The sequence below is a fragment of the Solanum tuberosum genome, unplaced genomic scaffold (assembly GCF_000226075.1).
Source record: "Solanum tuberosum cultivar DM 1-3 516 R44 unplaced genomic scaffold, SolTub_3.0 scf00321, whole genome shotgun sequence".
NCBI lineage: Eukaryota > Viridiplantae > Streptophyta > Magnoliopsida > Solanales > Solanaceae > Solanum > Solanum tuberosum.
In genome coordinates, this window is record NW_006239262.1 from 94,674 (window position 1) to 106,967 (window position 12,294).

The following is a 12,294-nucleotide window of genomic DNA, read 5'->3' on the forward strand; positions in this document are numbered from 1 at the left end:
GTCTCTTTGGCCTATTTAATGAAGACATTGGTCTTTGAGCATGCTAATGTCAAAGTGAGTCATAATGAATTGAATGTAGACATTGTGAGGTTTGATCCCTTTGAAAGTTGGGAGGTGTTTACTTTATAAGCATGTTGTGATCATGGCCTTGTAGGCAAAGCTGGATGATTGTTGTTTTGAGTAATGTTGATTATGTGAAGGTAATGTGATATGATGTCAATTTGTGTCTGGTAGGTGACCTTGTGTAGAAACTCCGTGTGTTATACTTGGTTGTTGTCTTCTTTGAATAACTTATAATGAACGTGAGGTTAGGATAGACTATGTTTACTTACTCTCACACCTAGTGAAGAATGAAAGAATGTGTGAATGAATGAAAATAATGGGGGTTAATATTAATGAATGAAAGTTGGGTCTATTGTAAGGATAGTCTCATAAAGTAATCCTTTAAATGAATGGGGTTCTTAGATGAAAGGTTTTCTCATCTTTCAATCCAAGAGCTTCCTAATTGCATGCATGTGGGCTAGGATGGCTACTCCTTCGTGAGTTGAGATGACAGTACTTAGTAGCAATCCTTATCCCTAAATTAATGAATGTGGGCTAGGATGGGTACTCCTTCGTGAGTTGAGATGAGAGTACTTAGTAGCAATTCTTATTCCTAAATTAATATCCTAACTCCGTGGGGGAGTAATTTCTTCCACTGAGAGGATATTAAGATGGGTGGATACTCCTTCGTTAGTTGAGATGTGAGTATTTAGTAGCAACCCTTAAGATGGGTGTGCCTTCGTGAGTTAACATGAGAGTACTTAGAAGCAATCCTTCTATCCCTTAACTATGTGCCCACATAGGATTAACTAGTGGTCTCTACCATGTAAAGGCTAAAAAAATGACCCTACATTAGGCAAGTGGCAATCCCTCATCCGGTAAGGGTACTACCGGGATTCCATGTCAAGCTCGATGGTCTATGTCGGTTAAGGCTCCTCCCACACATTAGTGAATGAAAAAACTAGGGTCCCTTAAGGGTGTACTACTTAGGATAGATGGTGGAATGGGTCATCATCTAGAAATTGCACAAGTAGACATTTAAGGGAGATCTTGGTGTGTCGTATTAATGAGAAGAAAGGAATGAGTCTCTTTGGGCTAATTAATGAAGGTGTTGGTCTTTGAGCATGCTAATGTGAAACTGAGTCGTAATGAATTGAATGTAAGTGCTTATGTTGAATTGAATGTATGTGGTGATCTTATGTCATTAGTGAATGAAGTTGCCTAAATGCATTAAGTTGAATCAACAATTTATGTTGGGATGTGAATGGAGTTTGTCTTGTGTAGCCTTAAGGATCACTTGGGTGTGGTATGGAGAGGTAGTATGGTCTGCCTCACCATGTATTACTTAGGTGAGTCTTGGGATGACATTTGATGAGTGTTCTAGCGTTATGAAGTGACTTGTTGGCTTAAGTGCTTATATGTTTCACGTGATCAATTAACGAAGGTTGAGGTATGCATGGTAAGTGTAATTTGTGTGACCTTAAGGTGGTGCCTTAGTGTGGATAATGGTATGGGACGTTGCCCATACATTGCGCAAAGGTATTGCTTAAGGGTTACTTAAGGTGGAGGTCCAAGCCAAGAAGGTAAAGGTAAATGGGTTATATATGTTTATGAGGTATTGTGAAGCATATGACTTTCTATTATTGGTTGTGACTTGTAAGATGCCTATTATGTTGATGTTCATGAGATTTTATCAAAATGGCATGAGAGCATAACTTCCAAACAAATGTCCTTTTTAGCATGTTTTGCACATCCTCATACTTAGTACGTGTGTTGTACTAACTCCTTTCTTCTATTTTAGTACAAATGTAGGTTATGGTAATTAAGAGGGGATTGTGCTTTGGAGTTGCTTGGATTTCTTCACTCTTCCATGTTTTTAGTATGTCCTCAAGATTCGATGACTATATTTAAAAGTTTCTGAGTCATTGTTATAGACACTTAGGTTTCATTTCATTTGTAAAGGGACCGTGTCCCTTAGTAGGTTTTAAGTTCTTGTCTAAGATTGGATAAACAGACTTAGTAGTTCCGCTCGCGTATGGATGTTTTCAAATGTTGTTGACTCTTGAAGTCTTATGGTTTTATTGAATAAACATTTTAAATTCTTAGTGATTTTTATGATCTTTGCGATGAATGAATGCTAAGGCTTGTATAAGACCTCCGAGAGGTCGAATACGCATGTAACGGCTAGGGGGTGCTCTTGGGTCGTTACAGGTATAACTTCCAAGCAAGTATCCTTTTTAGCATGTTTTGCATGTCCTCATACTTAGTATGTGTGTTGTACTAACCCGTTTCTTCTATTTTACTACAAGTGTAGGTTGTGGTAACTAGGAGGGGATTGTGCTTTGCAGTTGCTTGGATTGCTTCACTCTTCCAAGTCTTTGGTATGTCCTCAAGATTCGAGGACTTTGTTTAGAAGTTTCTTAGTCATTGTAATAGACAGTTAAGTTTCATTTCATTTGTAAAGGGCCGTGTCCCTTAGAACGTTTTAAGTTCTTGTCTAAGATTTGCTAAATAGACTTAGTAGTTCCGCTTGCTTATTGATGTTTACAAATGTTGATGACTCTTGAAGTCTTATAGTTTTATTGAATAAAGTTTTAAATTCTTAGTGATTTTTATGATCTATGCATTGAATGAATGTTAAGGCTCGTATAAGACCTCCGAGAGGTCGAATACCCATGTAATGGCTAGGGGATGCTCTCGGGTCGTTACAGACACTAACCTACGGTATGAGTGTCTACGATCGTCGATAATATAGTAACCCAACCAAGGGTTGCGGTCGTGTCCCAAAGGAGCAGTTTTGAGAATTAATAACCAATTAGAATTTCATTCAAGTTAGTCGTAGTTAAAGAAATTAGCGAGAAAAGACATTATAAATAAAAAGGGTTGACACGAAGGTGTCAAATATCAAATGGGGGTTTTGTAACAAGTGATAGAGCAGTAAAATAAACAAGAAAATCAATTATGGGGAAAGGTTCTTGGGATGTGACCGCAATACAAGTTGAGATAAATTGTTGGGTACATGGTTTCGATAGGAAAGTTGCAAAATAATAGTGACTAGGCCAAACTTTAAATGGAAATAAGTTCCCTCTCAAACAATTTACCCCGTTTCAAATGCGTTCCTCTCGGACACCCATTTGCCGCATGAAGACCAGCCTACGGCTTACCCCACTCACTCTCTCTCGCTAAGTGTTAGGATATGGAACTAGGGCTCACCCTCTTGAGCTGAACCTCATGTTTACCCACTCCTTAGGCCATCAGTCCAATGGTTTTGATTTCGCGACCTCCCTTTCTGGCAAGCTGAAAACATATGGGTGGCTTTGTATTTGCAACTACAAACACTTTAGATTAAACCACAACCACTAGGTGAAACTACCATTAAAATATATCTAACCTATCAATAAGCAAGACCCAACAATAAAATCAACCCATATTTACTAATGATACCCCAAGAATGGGGTTTTTTAGCCACACAATAAGAAATAAGAAACTATACTTAACATGATAATGAAATCATCTCGGTATAAGAAATTAAACCCTAAATTAAGCAAAGGAAAATGAATAGAGAAGACCCACTGCGAAACTTAGGGAAGAAGAATTCGTTTCTTCAAGTCTCCACAAAACCCTCTCCAAACTTGAGAGAAAAATATCAGCTAAAATATGTTCTAAAATGAAAATAATAATAATAATTGTTCCACTCTAAAAATCTCTTTAAGACTACAATTCTAACTAGTATTTATTGTTTTCACAGATTGTGCTGCGGAGGATTATTCGGCGACATTAGTCGAGATCGCCGATAAACTCAGCAATCCGCCTTTTGGTCAGGTCATCGCCTTCAGTGTCTTTCCTTTAGCATCCTCGCATTCTGGATCATTGGGCAGTACAGTACTACTTCGTGGAACTGATCAGCTACTCACCAACTGCTCCTTTTCTCGCCTTTTAATCCACTTTCTTCAAGGCGTCGCGTACTAGAACGAAGGGCTGTTCATGTTGTTTCGGCGACTCACCAAGTTAAACTCGGCGATCCGCAGGATTCCATTTTCTTGTTCTTTTCAGCCCTATTTGCTCTGTTTGCTCCTAAGTGTCCATGCTTCCACTAAAACTTCAAATATCTGAAACTTCAGCATTTTAATGAGGTATTGAGATAAAACAAGCATTCAAGGACACTATTTCCATTAAAATAAAGCCCTAAATGAGTCCAATTTGTGGACTCATCACCATGTCATTGATGAGCAAGGCGGTACGACACTCTTTAACCACTATTTCAGACACACCCGAAATGAACTTACTCATCCTTGCCCTTGAATCGACGACCATTGTTGGAGCATATTTAGACAATTGTGTGAACTTCAAAGCATATTCGCTCACACTCATACTTCCTTGACGAAGGTTGATAAACTCAATCACCTTTGCTTCCCACATCTCAAGGGGAAAGAACCTACCAAGAAAAGCGACCTTAAACTTCTCCCAATCAAGAGGGCATATATCTTCTGGTTTCCTTCTTTCCATTGGTTGAACCAAGTTTGAGCAACACCATTTAGTTGATAAGAATAAACTTCACGTTTTCCACCGGCATCACTCCCATGATCATCAAAACCTTATAAACCTCATCGATGAACTGTTCAGGATCTTCCTCAACCCTAGAACAATGAAACTCCTGAGGATTCATCCTACTAAAGTCCCTCACTCTAGATGTCGTCGTACCCACATTGGGGTTTACGGAACCACAACCTCCCTATTGGCTTGGGCCGTCACGACTTGAGCCAACTCTTAAAAATTATCCACAAACTCCACATTAGTCACTTGCTCGGCCAAAATGATCAAATGAAACTTGAGGAGCTTAGGGAGGAGCTTCTTGTTCCGCATTCTTCCAAATATTCATTCTAGCATAAGATCTTTGAGTAGACATATCTTGTAGAGCGACCTTTAAGGATTAGGAGAGAGACCTTATAGAGTTAAACTATAACACACGACTTTAGAGTAATGAAAGAAGTGGAGTTTTCTAATCATCTTATAGCCTCTCATTCATAAATGTGGCACAATTCACAGACATGAACACGACTCTACTCGACGTGGCTTATGAGACATCCTAGGACCATTCTAAACCTTGTGCTCTGATTATCAAGTTTGTCATGACCTAGGGGTACCCCCTAGATGTAACTTGATGAATAAGACCCCGAGAGACCTCATATAAGATACTTAACATTCATAACATAAGAAATAGAACAAGGATGTAAAGACAACATTTCAAAACTAATAATTTTATAAAATAAAAGTGGAAGTCTAAAACACTTGTCTCAATTGCCATCTAATACAATAGAATGAAATTGAACCTAGACCGTACATCATGTCCAAAAACTGGAAATACAAGAAAGAGACTAAGAACAATGAAAGTTCATCCTCGAAGCATGGGGACTCACCAATGCTCGAGAACCTCAAAATCAACCACTAGCCATGAAACTAAGAAACCTAACTGTTGGACCTTACATTTGGTGGATTGTAGGCAAGCGTATGCGTTAGTACAAAATAATGTACCAAGTTTGACAGCTATGCATAAAACATTTAAATCATGCTCAAAGAGGACATTTCATGACATGCAATTGACCAAGCTATAACGTGATATAAAAGGGTTAGAAACCATAGGTTATAGACATGGTCAATGCAAGCTAATCATCATTTAAAGCTTTTTATCACTTACGAGATACTTCTTGAAGTGACCTTAGTACATTATTATGGGAAGTAGCCTTAATCGACATAGAGACCATGTGAGCTATAACATGATCCCCTGGTGTCTCCCACACCGAAAAAGGTTGTCCTACTTTTCAAGTTAAGGACCATGAACTTCTAGCTTAGGTGGAACCACTATCTAACGTCTATCTAGACAATCATCCTATGGGGGCACATAGGTAAGGGAGAAGGAGATTGCTTCTAGAAACCCAACCTCTACTTACAGGAGAGATTCCATCTCAATATCCTCTTGGTGCTAAGCATAAATTCTATGGAATAGTCATTTCTTACTTGCTTTTATAATCTATCAAAGGGAATGTTATCTTGCCAATCTAAGCTAAATCATTGTCCATGGAAAGATATCATTCAATAACCAATCCAGGATGGGTTTAATTAGGATAGCTCGTAATATTTGATTCAATTAGGTGAGAAGACGTTTCAACCTTAGAACCCTTTATTATGTGAAAGAACCTTTCACATCATGCTTTCATGTGTATATGAGCAAATATTTTCAACAACATAACAACAACATCATCATTACTTTACTCTCAAAGCATCATTAAAACATTTGCATAGATTTAATAAGAACATGAATAATTCCATATTTTACCTTTCAAGTTCAAAACCACTTTCAATCATCAACATTTATAAAACATGGGTTAGATGTGGATTTCATCATAAATTCATGTAACTCTAGCAACACATGTTTAATTTCATAAAACACTTCCTTCGCAATAAAAATCCCACATCATATGATCATTATTTGGAAACATGGGGATTACATGGGCTAATGGGGGAAATCATCATAAAATCATAGTATTTCATCAATTCAAGCATAAGAGATCATAATTCAATCATTTAAATCAATAATCAAGAGAACCCATAACAATTGAAGAAAACCCTAACTCAATTGGGATTTCTAACTTTGAAAATAGAAGAATTTGGGAACTTCATGAATGGAAGGAATCAATGGATGAAAACTATCATACCTTGAAGCCAATTGCTTATATTCAATGGAGGAACTGAGACTTGACTTGAAACCCTAGATTGAATCCTTCTTCTTCAAGTTTTCTAGAAACAGAAATATTTGAGAGTTCTTCATTTTGGTGAATTTTAAGAGAATGAAGTGAATGAACTAATTTGGGGTTTGGAATCACTTATATAGGGTTCTTAGTGAAGGGTAAAATGGTGTAATATAGAGATAAAATAATTAGGAAGAGACCTATTTTCCCCTAAACTTAATTGCCAATCAACAATCCATGGCCACGACTGACGGACCGTGGATATGAAGACGGTCCATCCTGCACAACCGTGGTTCGTGGTCAACAACAGGTTTTTGGGTCAGTGAGCCACGCCCCCCAACCACGGATCGTAGTCTGACCGACGGTCCATTGGTGAGGCTGTGGTCCTGGGCCTTTAGGGTCCATTTAGGGAGTTTATCCACGTACCACACCTACGGTCCGTGGTCCTATCCACGGCCCGTGGTCAGCCTCCGTTGGTCGGCTCCTGCAGCTTCTGAAAAATGTTGTCTTACCCTCTTTCGGATCTGAGGTGTTACATAATTAAATTAAATTAAATCAAATTTAGAAGAATTTTAAGAAAATGTTTTAAGGAGTCGCCACATATATTTAGAAAAACTAGGAAATCAATTAATTAATTAAGAAAATTAGTCTAAGAAATCAATAGATTCTAGGTAAGGGTTCAAGTGATTACAAAGGAAAGGTATTAACACCTATCAATATCCACATGTGTGAGTCCCGACTGAATTCATTTAAAAAAAATGAGGAGACAAAATAATGTACAATTACATAAGCATGTAATATACACAAATAATAAAGTAAACAATAATACGAGAAATGACATAGTGTTTTTCTAACGTCAATAGTACACAAAATAATGAATTAAGAAAAAATTATCCGAACTTCATTCGAATGGCTTCCTTGGAAAGCACTTCTGGTACATTTAAACACATTTAGTAAAAGTATTAGTAATGGATTAACATTAATCAAGACAAATGAAATAAATAATAACTTAAAATAAAATTCATCTTATATACACGGGAGGCCTCGGAAATTGATAGTAATTTCTTTATCAGCCAATTTTTAAATTGACATAGTGTATATAAGTTTTAGGTTAAATTAAAGGAATTAAGGTCTAGAAATGGAGTAAGATATTGAGGTGCTTGATTGACTACACTAAGCTAGTAGGTGCCAAGTAGGTGCATCACCTACTTTGACTTATTGACCAGCCCAAAGGACCAAGTAGGTGCATCACCTACTAGGACTCTTTTGACCATGTTATTGGGCCAAGTACAATACCACCTACTTGAATTAATCTGGCCCAAGTTGATTAGAAGAATAAGGGTAAATGGACAGCCAGGGCCCAATGTTCTTAAGTCCAAAAAAGCCCAAGTGAAAAGTCCAAGTAGGTGAGTCACCTACTTGACAAATTATGGTCCAAAATGAGTGAGAAAATTTGCCAAAGGAGGTCCCTTTAAAAGGGATAGATATCAGCTTTTTCCAGCCATTTTTACTTTGACAAAAAAAATCTGATTTCTAGAGCTTTTCCTCTTCTCTCTCTTAGCTTCATACAACAGCCATTAAATACCATTAAGGTTCTTGAACATTGGGGAGCTCAAGCTATTGGAAGGTATAATTTAAGACAAGCTAGCGAGGACAACCTTTACCTTGAAGAATCCAAGTCTTAGCAAGTGGTAGTTCTGTCGAGCAAGGCAAGCTACTGCAATTTTCTCCCTCTTGTGCTCGAGTAAATTAGGACACTTGGTATGTGTTAGTGAGTTGGAAATTGTTACTTTTACATGGAGTAATATTGGGAAGGATGTTCTGGTGATTAGTGCATGTTTGGACAGCCATGGAGGGGAGTCCTCTTTAAATTCAGTTATGAGCTTGTTTGAGCACTTTAAAAGTAATGTTAGCACTTCAAGTGTTGGTGATCAGAAACCATGATTCATATTGCTTCTGTTACATTATTAAGTTTGAGGATTGTTTTACGTATGTTATGATAAGGGATGTTATTTGATGTGCTGGAAAGTTACGGAGACGTTAAAGGGCATAAATATTGCAGGGAGTTTTGGGGAGGACTTGATACGAAGTTTGTATAGTATATAGACGCGATTAAAGGGAAAGGGAAGGAAAGAAAACACTGGCTAGATAAATTGCATACTTACTGCTTGGTTACTATTTGGGTGAGATCAAGTAGCTCAAATTCATTAATTAGCTACTAATACTAGTCCTACAACTTATTTTATTGTAGATTAGTAATCTGAAGAGAAGGAGCTTAAGTCATACGTATTGAATTGTAGACCAATGTATGTAAGTGTAGTGACCCTAAAAATGAACTAGTGAAACTAGAGCCTCACATGTGAGTTTGGAGTTCAGAACTTGATGAAATGATGAGAAATGACCGTGACGTCCGGAAACTAGTCGTTTGAACTAGTGAGTTGTAAGGGTCTTGTCGTTGAAGTTTGGAGTGTTGTTTAAGGGCTTAAGGGGTTGATTAGCTAGTTGATTAATCACCTTTATAAGCTAGAAAGACCTTAAGCAAGGTCATGAACAAAATATGAAGCACTGTCAGGCTGCAACAAAGGGCGACCTAAGACGGGAAGGGGCACAATTTTTAAGTCAAGACTTTATGGGTCCTTAGTCCTTTTCCAAAATTGACCCTATGCTATTATTTTCCTTTCCTAGCAACTATAAGACCTTTTTATGACCCAATTCCTTTCATTTAAGTCACTCCTCTTAGAATTAAAAAGAAACCCACCTCCTCTCTAATATCTTTTTCTACAATCCTCCATTGAAAAAGGTCAAGAACTAGGAGCTAGGGTTTGACGATTTTAAGGTGGTTCTTTTTCAAATTGCTTGGGGAATCTTAGTTAAGGTATGGGGACTCTTTATCTTTGATTCCATTTCTAATCAAAAAGCCAATTCAAAGTATTTTCAAAGTTCTTCAAAAATCCTAAAGTCCTAATTTTGATTCTAGAATGGGTTCTTGCATAAAAAGGTTTTAATGATGATTTATATAGTTATTAATGATTATTAATGGATTTTAGAAAGAAATCTCCATGAACCCATGTTTTCTCAAATTCTCTAAATTTCACCATAAAGTGGGTGTATTGATTTTGAGTAGATGATAATAGAATTGTGTTTAGTATGGTATGGGCTATTCATATATGGTATTATATATGTTGAATTGTGAAGAATTGATGTTGAATTGAAGGATATGAGATTTGAGCCTTGAATGGGCAAATAGTAAATCGGTCCTTATGTTGATTATTGGATTATGTTTAGCTTGTATTGTATAGCTAAATTCTACTATTATCTATGTTATTTTATTGTGGTATTATGGAGAATTAAGGATGGTGATTGTGGCTTGGAAAGGATGGGGATTGTGGCTTGGAAAGGATGGTAAGTTGACCTATTTTATGAAAAATGTTGAATTAGTAGGGAATTGAGTAATGTTGGTTATGGCTTTGGAGAATGGTAAGATGGCTTAATCTCTTAGTATTGATATAATAGTTATTGGTTGGTTTGATCCAGCTTTGGTGGAGGTGGTTATTTGTTGTATTATTGTGAATTGAGGCCATGAAGGGCATTATATGAATGTTATTACCGTTAATGAGTTTTATGTGATCTTGTGATGATCCTATGTAAAGTGGATAGCATTGTGAGTTAAAGTATGATTTCTCATGATGTATATATGAAATGATGTTGGATTATGAAGTATCCTTAAATGAAAATGTTGTGACTTGGTTGGTAGACTAAAGTGTCCCTCCTTGTTACTTAAAGTCTTGAATGCATGAATGTGTGAAATGGGCAAAACTAAGAAATGGTGCCCTTTCTATAAATGCTAAAAGAGGAATTCTAGGCCAAGACTTGAATCGGCAAAACTAAGAAATGGTGCCCTTTCTATAAATGCTAAAAGAGGAATTCTAGGCCAAGACTTGAATCGGCAAAACTAAGAAATGGTGCCCTTTCTATAAATGCTAAAAGAGGAATTCTAGGCCAAGACTTGAATCGGCAAAACTAAGAAATGGTGCCCTTTCATAAGTCTAGCTTTCCTAAGTAAATGTAAAACCATGAAATCGGTAGACCTAATGGTGGTAGCCCTTCTCATGTGTGAAATGATGAACCTTGGACCGGCAGGCTTAAGGCACCCTTAATGAAAAATCGGTAGGCCTAAGGCACCCTTCCAGGGGGATTTAATGAGCTATCCTTATGAACCTTGATTGGCCATGACTAAGAAATGGGGCCTTTCTTGGGAAGAGGTACTATGAGTTGGTTGAACTAGAAAAGGAACCTTCTCTAAGTACATATGTGATTGAATACTCTATGGGAAACAAGGCTAGCACCGAGTGGATGTGGTTAGGAAGGTGGCCTAGTTGAGTATGAGATTAGGCACAATGAACTTCCTTGGACATCCCCTAAACCATGTGCCTACATGGGATGTGTCCTAGTTCTACCCTTGGCAAGTAGAACACCTTCCACGGTGTAGGGTTTTATGACACCGGATTCCATGTCTAGCTTGCATGGTCTATGTCGGTTAATGCCTATTCCCATCATGTGGGATGTGCACTCTAGTTATTGGATAGGTTCTACAACGTGTAGGTAGTAGTATGGGATGCTATCTACACATGGCACGAGTAGGCTTTGAAGATACTAAAGTGAGTTCCCTAAGTCTAACGACTATTATGTGAAAGTCCCCTTATGTGCTTGAATGTCTCCAAAAATGGTTTCTTAAAGAATGTTGGTCTATTGATGTTATGTTGTAAAGGAAATGTCCTTATCTAAGGTAATCTTGAGGAACACTTAAGTGTGCTTGAAGAGGTTGTATGGGCGGTCACTTCTTGTCTCACTCAAGTGTGTCTTAAGGTTATATTAGGTACAGGTCTTATGGTAATGAAATGACATGTGTTCTTTTGAAGTTAAGCATGAGTTGTATATTGGACTTATGTTAAGTATGTGTGTGCTTGGCTATGGTCTTATATGTTAATGTTGACTTGTATTATGTCTCTTATACTTGTGAAGTGAAGGTTTTATCAAAATGATATGAAAGCATTTACTTCCTTGAAAATGTCCTTTTTGGCATGTTTTTGCATGGTCTCCATACTTAGTACTTAATTGTGCTAACCCCTTTCTTTCCCTTTTTGAACTAAAGTGTAGGGATTTGGAGATGATGACATGTCATGGCTTTTGATAGGTTTCTAAGTGTTGAAGATGAAGACTTGGTGAGTCCTCATAGATTCGAGGACAATACCCAATATGTTCTTTTATGTCTTTTAGTATTGTTTAAGTTGTGTACGGGATTAGTCCCGAAATTTGTACTCTAAAGTATTAGATGGTTTTGAGACATCATGTATAAAGTCTAGAAAGTCTTCCGCTTGCTATTTTTTTTTATGCAATGTTTTCTTGGTAAAGAAAGTTTTAAATTCCTTATGATTTTAGTGTCTATGCGATGAATGAATGCTAAGAGGCTTGTATTAGACCTCTTCGAGGTCGAGTACGGCGGTTA